This window comes from Mytilus galloprovincialis, chromosome 14 (assembly GCF_965363235.1).
Source record: "Mytilus galloprovincialis chromosome 14, xbMytGall1.hap1.1, whole genome shotgun sequence".
Taxonomy (NCBI): Eukaryota; Metazoa; Mollusca; class Bivalvia; order Mytilida; family Mytilidae; genus Mytilus; species Mytilus galloprovincialis.
In genome coordinates, this window is record NC_134851.1 from 49065505 (window position 1) to 49074497 (window position 8993).

The window sequence follows — 8993 nt, forward strand, 5'->3', positions numbered from 1 at the left end:
TCTATGACTGTTATGTATATTACACAACAAAGAAGCGTTCGCTAATATTGAAGGTAGTGAAGTTCCAAATACGGTTAAAAAAGTCCTTAATAATGCACCGCTTGTTTGAGGAATATATGCTTACATAATTGTTGTTATTGTAGGATTTTATAACTCGAAACATTTTTTATCTGTAATCTGTTCTTCTATTGCTTCAATCATTTTTATTTATTGTTTCAATTACCTTCTTTACGTTTTAAGATACTTTAAGATATTTTTTTTAATTTATAGGAAGTATTATATCTTTTATTATTATTTTAAACTATCAATCAAACACTACAGGAAAATGTTCGTTGTGTTAAACAGTAAATAAGAATAGTGTATCTAAGCGAGAGAGAGTGATCAGGGTTAATATAAAAAAAGAAAATGTGGTATGATTTCAATTAGACAACTCTCAACTAGAAAATAACACAGAAATTGACAAATGTAGGTAATCGTACGATCTTCAAAAATGGGGAAAGTATAACAGTACAACATAAGTTAACTTCGTTTTAGTTGTCCCTTTTGGTTTAGTTATATGGGTTCACATGATTTATGAAACCTTAGCTAACACCGAACTGCAAGTGTAAAGTATAAACAATGACTCGTGTAAACAATGTGTATAATTCAAACAGGAAATTAATTGTCTAAGCTTTATTAAAACAGAGAAACGAGAATTGAAAACCATCTACTTAAACAAGTTGTTAAAATTGTAGATATATTCGAATTACCCCTCGCCGCGATATAGCCTTTTTGTGTTAATTTGGCATGAAGCAAACAACAATCAATCAATCAATATAAAACTGGTTCCCTAGGACAGGTGCAAACAAATGCAGCGGGAATAAACGTTTGAGGCGAAAACATCCATTCTAACCTGACATAGAATTCAATCTTTACGAAGACACACTTTTAAATATCACTTGAAATGACTCCGCTCAATTACAAGGACATATAAACAAAAACAAGTATAAACATACACTGAACGAAAACATTTTATCTATTTTACAATTCAAATGCAAAAGGGATAAAAAAAAAAAAAAAAAAAGAAGTGATGGAAAACAATGTAAGACCTTGTACAAAATGGTATTACATAATATAAACCTACACAGGTACTTTTGAATATAATAATTTTGTTGATAGGAGTACGGATATATTTTTACAAAGTAAACATTTTTTTTGTTCATCAGCAGTGACAATGTATCGTCATACTTAATGATTATCAGTGGTGGTACATGTACATATTTAAAATAGTGAGACCAGGTATAACACTTTATAATTGTATAAATAAAATACTATTTGATAGTTCTGATAGTTAATATTAATATACGGCATGCATATTATTTAACTCTCTTTAATTTATATTTGTTTTTGTTGATAAAGTTTTAATTTTATATTTTGGGTTGTAGACAATTTAACTACACATTGTTTGATTTCTATTTATTGACCACAAAGTAATAAATCGTCTGAATAGTATCAATTTAAAATCATGTAGGAAAAAAGTTCTAAACCTTGTACACAAGAACAATAAAGAACAGTTAAAAAGAAGACTTACCTGCTATAACAGAGAATACGTGAATGACTCAATCAAATTAAACGGAAACATGATAATAACATATGAAATGAAATTTTACACTTAGATCAACAACGATTCTTACGTGATGTCATGGCAATATGGCAACATGTGTTACTTTGTTTTGCGATTTTACTTGTGTAAAGTACAAATGCGATATTCTTAATACTAAATGATCTGCTAAGAAAACAGCACCAACACCAAGATACAAATATGAGTTTGGTTATTCGTATATGATAAATAGTACTCCTAATTTGTTTCGCATACAAAGAATTATATATATATATATATAATCAAAACGGAAAGTCCCTTAACAAATTGCAAAATCAAAAGCTCCATCACAGCAAATAAAGGGAAAACAACCTTCCTATTATTGATGTGAAAAAGGCGTTTCCCCAAGTAGAAAAATGCCGGGTTAAACCCATTTGTATAGCTAATTAAACCTCTCACTTGTGAAACAATTGCATACAAGGCCAGTATATTATATATACAAAAAAAGTACAGAATTGCATGGTGATGAATGCAAAGCAGAAGATGTTTACTCTTCGAACACATTCGGTCTCGCTCCTTTTGCCGTTCCCAGTTTTTGCTGATCACTCTTGATTGGTATCGATTTGTGAAATTTGAACTAACACAGTTGACTTATGTTGTCTCGAGTTGAAAGTAGATAATATTCCAAAATGTACATAAATGCGTTTACATTTTTTCTGAATTTATAAATACTGTAAATTGCTGAGTTTATTAAGCTCTCTAACGTCTTTTACAGAATTTATTTGGGACCATTGACGCAGTAAAATTTCAAAAATGCATTATATTGCAAAAACTGATTTACGCAAATAATGCATAATTCAGGGGCCATAATGTGGTAGTTTTAGTTTGTGAAACATACGTTATTATGTACGGTTTTATTCCTTACTTATTACATGAAAAACGCTTGTTCTAAATATGACAATTATTATCCATTCGTTTGATGAATCTAAGCTTCTAATCTTTGTATTAGGAATCTTAGTTAAGAATTTTCTTCAGAATTCAGTTTTTTTGTTTTGTTATTTTACTGTTCACCTAGTGTTCATTGTTATTTCTCATTTTCTTCTAGGTAAAATTTGTATTATTTCGAACAGAAGGGTAAACAATTGAAGCCAAATTGATCAGAGACCAGTTAAAGATCATTCCGCGTCAATTTAATTTTCTGAATCATTGATAGTAAACTAGATTTTGTAAAATTGCTATTGCCGTACATAAATACATTTATATATGTTACAGTAAATAGGTGCACTTAGGAATTACATGTAATTACCAAAATTTCGGAATTCCGATGTACTCAGTAAATACAAGTAATTCCTAAAACGGACAGAACCTAGCGTCTCGCTTACTTTTGTTGTGAGTCACAGGCCCAACAAAAATATGAAAAACAAATATTAAAATTTTCCTCTAGAAACTATCTTTTGACTAATTCTGTGAGAGGCTTCTGTCAAAATTCAGTAAAAATTCAGTATTGTTTTTGAAATCTAATAAATGTTTTAAAAACTTTAACTGCAAAGTGTATGTTATGGTAACTAAAAAAAAAGTCCGTCTATTATAAGTAATATACGATAAAAGGATATTATTTTACAAATTTTTGCGTCTGAACATTATCGTATGATCATAAACAAGCTTCAGTCCAAGTTTGGTAGAAATCAAGGATATTTTAGAAAGTTATTAAAATTTAAAAAAAAAACTTTAACCACAGTCATGACAGTGTGGATGTAATGTTAACTGACATAAAAATTAAGTTCATTTTTATGTAAAATACAGAAAAACTTTTTATTTATTTCAAAATTTACTTCTTGAAATTTATTTTTTGATCATAAACTAGCTTCTGTTCAATTTTGGTAGAAATCCAGAATAATTTATAAAAAAAAATATAACCACCGAGTGAATATTTGTGGACCCGGCTGGCGACAGAGTTAAGGTAAGTTCGCTTTGTTTCGCTTTTGGGACAAAAGTTGCAGTCTCGACGAAAAGGAAAAGAATGTCAACATTGTAAGTAAAAGGAAAGGGATGGACCGTTTCATTATTCATTCCACAAAAAAATCTTCTTATACAGGTAAAAACGATGATAAAATTGTGTTTCAGGTATACAACTTCGCCTCAGTTTGGAGGTCTTAAAAATTTCATAAAAAAGAGAAACACAGAAACACAGAAACACGAAAATGTGACTTTTACCGCAATAAATTTGTATAATTTTGTTTGTGAAGAATGTCAGCTTCATCGCCAATGTCTGACAAAATGAGAAGTCGTAGTTAAACTTATTTTGTAAAATGAACTTAACTCGTGTCATTGTAAGTCGATATGCAAAGTATTTCTAATAGAGATTTTAATTTAACAAAATTGTGAGATTTAATGCATTATCAAGATCATTTAATCCTATTTGGCTTTATTTAATGTCTCAAAAAGCTAGCTAAGTTGCCTATAAACTTCTTAAAAATGTATGTTTCGGTAATCGCTGAAACAACTAGTAAATACACGTAATTACTAAATTGACTAGTTATTACAGATATTTACTGAAATTTTTAGTAATTATGCGTAATTCCTAATTTCACCTATTGACTGTAACATATATACTGATACGATAAATATGTGGATTCCATTTAATTTTGTGTACCTTGAAGTATCTTGAAGGAGATAATTGGCTTTTTCTTGGTTATCGAATGTAATTTTGTGGTCTCTAATAAAGTTTGTATGTATGCCAAATACGAAATATATGGATTTTAAGTACTTTTCCATAAACAAAAATGCAAACACAGCTACTTTCATTTTCCTCAATGTCACTTTCGGTTGATATTTTTAGGTCATACGTCGTCAAACATTTAACTAAAGACCCTATCGCGTTATTATGAGTACAGTTGATGAAATATATAGTCAATTAACTTTGAGCAAAACATCCTAATAGATGTCATTTGATTGTTTCAGACTTAATGTATGATATAGTCATAATAATATAACAAATTTATTGCATTATTTTATGTTTGTATATCTTTAAAAGTGTAAGAAAAATGTAGAAACAAGGTAAAATCAAATTTATAACATGGCCTATACCTTGGAACCTGACCTCATTCTCTAAGTCAGGACACAGGAACCTCAAATTAAAAAAAATCAAGGATTATACACCTACCAGTTTATGAGTTTCAAAAACATAACGACAACTTTATTTGACAAACGTAAAAAAACTCCTACAAAATCACATTGAAGCGCTAAGATACAAATTAGCCAAACAATCCTGAGGTTGTTAAACACTCTACAGAAAAAGAATTTTGTCGATTTCTTTTTTGTTACCATCAAATAATAAAAAAAATAAAAACATTCATGTTTTCATCATGATGTAATCTGAACAGGGTGGGCAATTCCTATATACAATATGAGGCGCAATATGTATAGCAAATTGGAACACATACATGTAGTATGTGTATTATTGTGAACATGTGTTTACTGCTATGTAAATACAATTCCTTCAACTTTCTGCTTTTGTCTGTATACTCACGCTATTCAAAGGACACATAATTTTACATTGCAGTTTATTCAGAAGTTAGGTCTCTTTAAAACAACAAAGTCGATCATTTCTCGAGATATAAATAATTTATTATGAAAAGTAAAGGTAGGGTATTTTCAATATTTGTTCACTTCCTTTCTTTTTTGAGTAATAGCGTAAATCGCTAAACAATTTGATACCTTATTTTTATGTATCTTCACTGATACACTTGATATGTTAATATGAATCAAACTAAAGAAGAATATATATTAACATGTTTTATGTGCACTTTTTTGAAATGTGTACGAGTTTGAATTGTACAAGTTGTTTGAAACATGCAGACTTAGTGCGAAAATCTTCTTACAATACGCAAGTCGATTCCAGTTAAGTTTTTCATTCCACATTATCAATTGGTGAGCTTTATTTTATATTTCAGATTCCACTTATCTCCGTCTTGCTGATTTGTGTTTTGTCTTGTAGGTCAAAAGACCAATTTGACAATGACATTGAACAATTTATTGTTGTTTTTCTACTGCTGCTGTCGTACGCGTTGAGTTAAAGTATTTGTTTATATTCAGGTAATTAATAATCCGTTGAGCAGTCAAACATCAGCGTTAGAATGATGAATTATACATATTACAGCAAACACATTGACGTCGTGATCTCAATACTAAAAATGCCAAAAACTTTTAAATAATTTCTTGTACGGGGTATTTTGGTATCTTTATTATTCTTAATGTGCGTTTTTCTTGTGAGTTGATATTATGGTATATTCAGTCATGTCGTCATTATTAGATATAAATATCGTATTATCTTTTCAACACAAATAAAAATGATACATCTTCCATCTCAATTAGTACGCTAACCAATTGACTTAGCGTGTCGGTTTGTAGAAAGTAGGACAAATATGCAACAATTTACATATTTGCAACTGTCCTAAGTCAGCAATCTGATGTACAGTAGTTTTCGTTTGCTTATGTTATTTATACGTGGATCTCGTTTCTCGTTTTGTATAGACTAGACCGTGGGTTTTCTCGTTTGAATGGTTTACACTAGTTATTTTGGGGTCCTTTGTAGCTTGTTATTCGGTGTGAGCCAAGGCTCCGTGTTAAAGGCCGTACATTGACCTATAATGGTTTACTTTTATAAATTGTTATTTGGATGGAGAGTTGTCTCATTGGCACTCACACCACATCTTCCTATATATATTTTCTAGCATTACTAATTTTTATTTGCATATGTATGTGTAATGTTAACCAGTAAACAATTTAAAGTACAACTACAATGAATAAAGGGACCCCTTGATATCATTGTCAAGGAAAAACTGTAAACGCACTGTAGTTGAAAACCAACTTAGCTTCCAGAGGAACGATCAAATAATTGATAACTTGATTGTATCTTAGCATCTTTAAGTTGAGTTTGTTTTCGTCCTGATGTATTTCAATTTCACATTCGTAAATATTGTTAGGCTGATGTATATAGATCTCAACAGAATCAAAATAATCAATTCCACATTTTTATACATTTTCAAAACACCATCCTTTATAAATTCAATCTTTTCTGAATTAACTATATGATAAATACAACTATGCAGAACAGACAATACAGAGCCAATGAAAACAATTTTATGTGACATGCGTATAAAAGAGGCATTTACTAAATAAAATCAAGCAGCTATATCGTTATCCATATACATGTACATATATTCAACAACAATCAACCAACTTTTGACGCCGTCCATGAATTTAACTACAGGGTGATTTCTACTTTGCCAATTTGTTTTTTTAAAGAGTTCCAGTTAGCTGCAACAATCTATCAAAAAATTGTGAGAGGATATACAAGCCCTGAAATATTATATCAACTAGGAGATATATACTTCCTATATGTCTTTTCGGTTATCCTTTCTTTCTTTTGTTAAATAGAAAGGTTATATTGTGTAGAGAGGTTTTAGAATCAATGTTAATCTTTAATTAGTGTGCTTCTAATGAATGTAGAAATCCAATCTTTATACTATATATACCAACTAGATATGTTAAAGTTTTTTTTTATGAAAACCATCTCTAAGTTTAATGAAAAGGTATAAGTCCACAAAACCTGACAGTATTCCGACATCAGTGGTAACTGCTTCAAACAATCTTGAAACAGTGGATTTTTCTTTAGTTCGTCCTTCACAATAAATGTGAATACAACCAACAGTAGCATACCGCTGTTAAAAAAATCATTAATCGATTGAGAAAAAAACAAATCCGGGTTACAAACTAAAACTGAGGGAAACGCATCAAATATACGAGGAGAACTACGATACAACAGAAACACAACATTAGAATGTATTCAGACACCGAAACGAATTATAATATAGCAATGGCCATTTTCCTAACTTGGTACATAACATTTTAAGAAAACAATGTTGGGTTGAACCTTTTTTTGTCGCATATCAAACCTCCCGCTTTTATGTCAATGTTAAATATAACATTAAAATGACAACATTACATAACAGGACTACAATATAGATAAATGAGAGAACATATAGGAAAGAAAAACATACGAATAATAGCTAACAATAGGTACCATTTAAAAAATTTATTACTAGTTATCAAAGGTACTATGTAATTTACGCCAGACGCGCGTTTCGTTCAGACAAGACCAAACAGTAACGCAAAGATAAAAAAAGCCAAAACAAGTTGAAGAGCATTGAGGACCAAAAGTTTCACAAATTGATCAATACGGCTTATGGTTTCTGCCTGGGATAACAAAACATCCTTATCATTTAAAATAATTTATACTTTTGCAAACAGTAAATTGTCATAAAATGACTATATAATAGATATTCATGATAAAACCGAAGTAGTGACTAACTACAGAATTATAACGGATACATAAATTAAAACAACCTAAACCAGCACATAAAAACTCACAGTGGAGTAAGAGAATCCTTGAATTTGAATGATTACACAAACAATAAAATACGAAAATTACCACAACATTTAGCTTTAATCTTTGCCAAAAAAAAATCACAAATATACTGAACTCAGAGGAAAATCAAATCGGAAAGGTCCTACTCACATGGCAAAATTAAATGACAAAACACACCAAAAACGAATGGACAACAACTGTCATTTTTTACGACAGGCTTATCAAATCAAATTCTGTTATATTTACAATGATGCGTGAACTAGACAGACATAATAAATAAAATAGTCAAAATATGGGTACAGCAGTCATCCTCGTGTTACAATTTTAAAAGAAACAATTTCGCGTGTCTGACGTCAGAAAATTTATTCGTCACAGATAGCACAAACCCAATATGCTTTTTAATTTGGTTTCTGCATATGTTATCTCGTTTTGTAAAATACAGGTAATGATTCCTTCTGTTTGTTTCCATCTGCTTTTCGTTATCTTGACTATGCTCTCTAGCCTGATGTAAGTCTGTTGTCCAATCATCGATGGTGTAAGAAAACCCTGTTGACATGTTGTACCCTTTGTGTTGTTCAATTGTTCATGCCAATTTTTTTTCAAAAGACTAGAGTAAAATGTCTACAAAGAAGTTGAACAATTGTCCTTTTCCTTACTATTGAGATTGTATTTTTTATACGTTTAGCAATTCTAGAATTTGACAAAAGAGACACTATTTCCGAACTACGAATTTCGAATATAGGGCTTTTGATAATTATTTAACAGCCACGCTTCCACTTTGTTTCTGTGGTACGACATGAAAGAAAGGTTTGTTTACAATGATACTCGTTGATTAATTGTATTTTCAATTGTTGCATGTTCTAAATGTTTTGTGTACCCTCTATTTGGACACAGTCGTGACAAAATGACAAAATTGACGCCATTATCGAGAACATAATTTACTCAGATGTTGTTTCTAAGCTGTCAGGAGTGTAATTCACATAC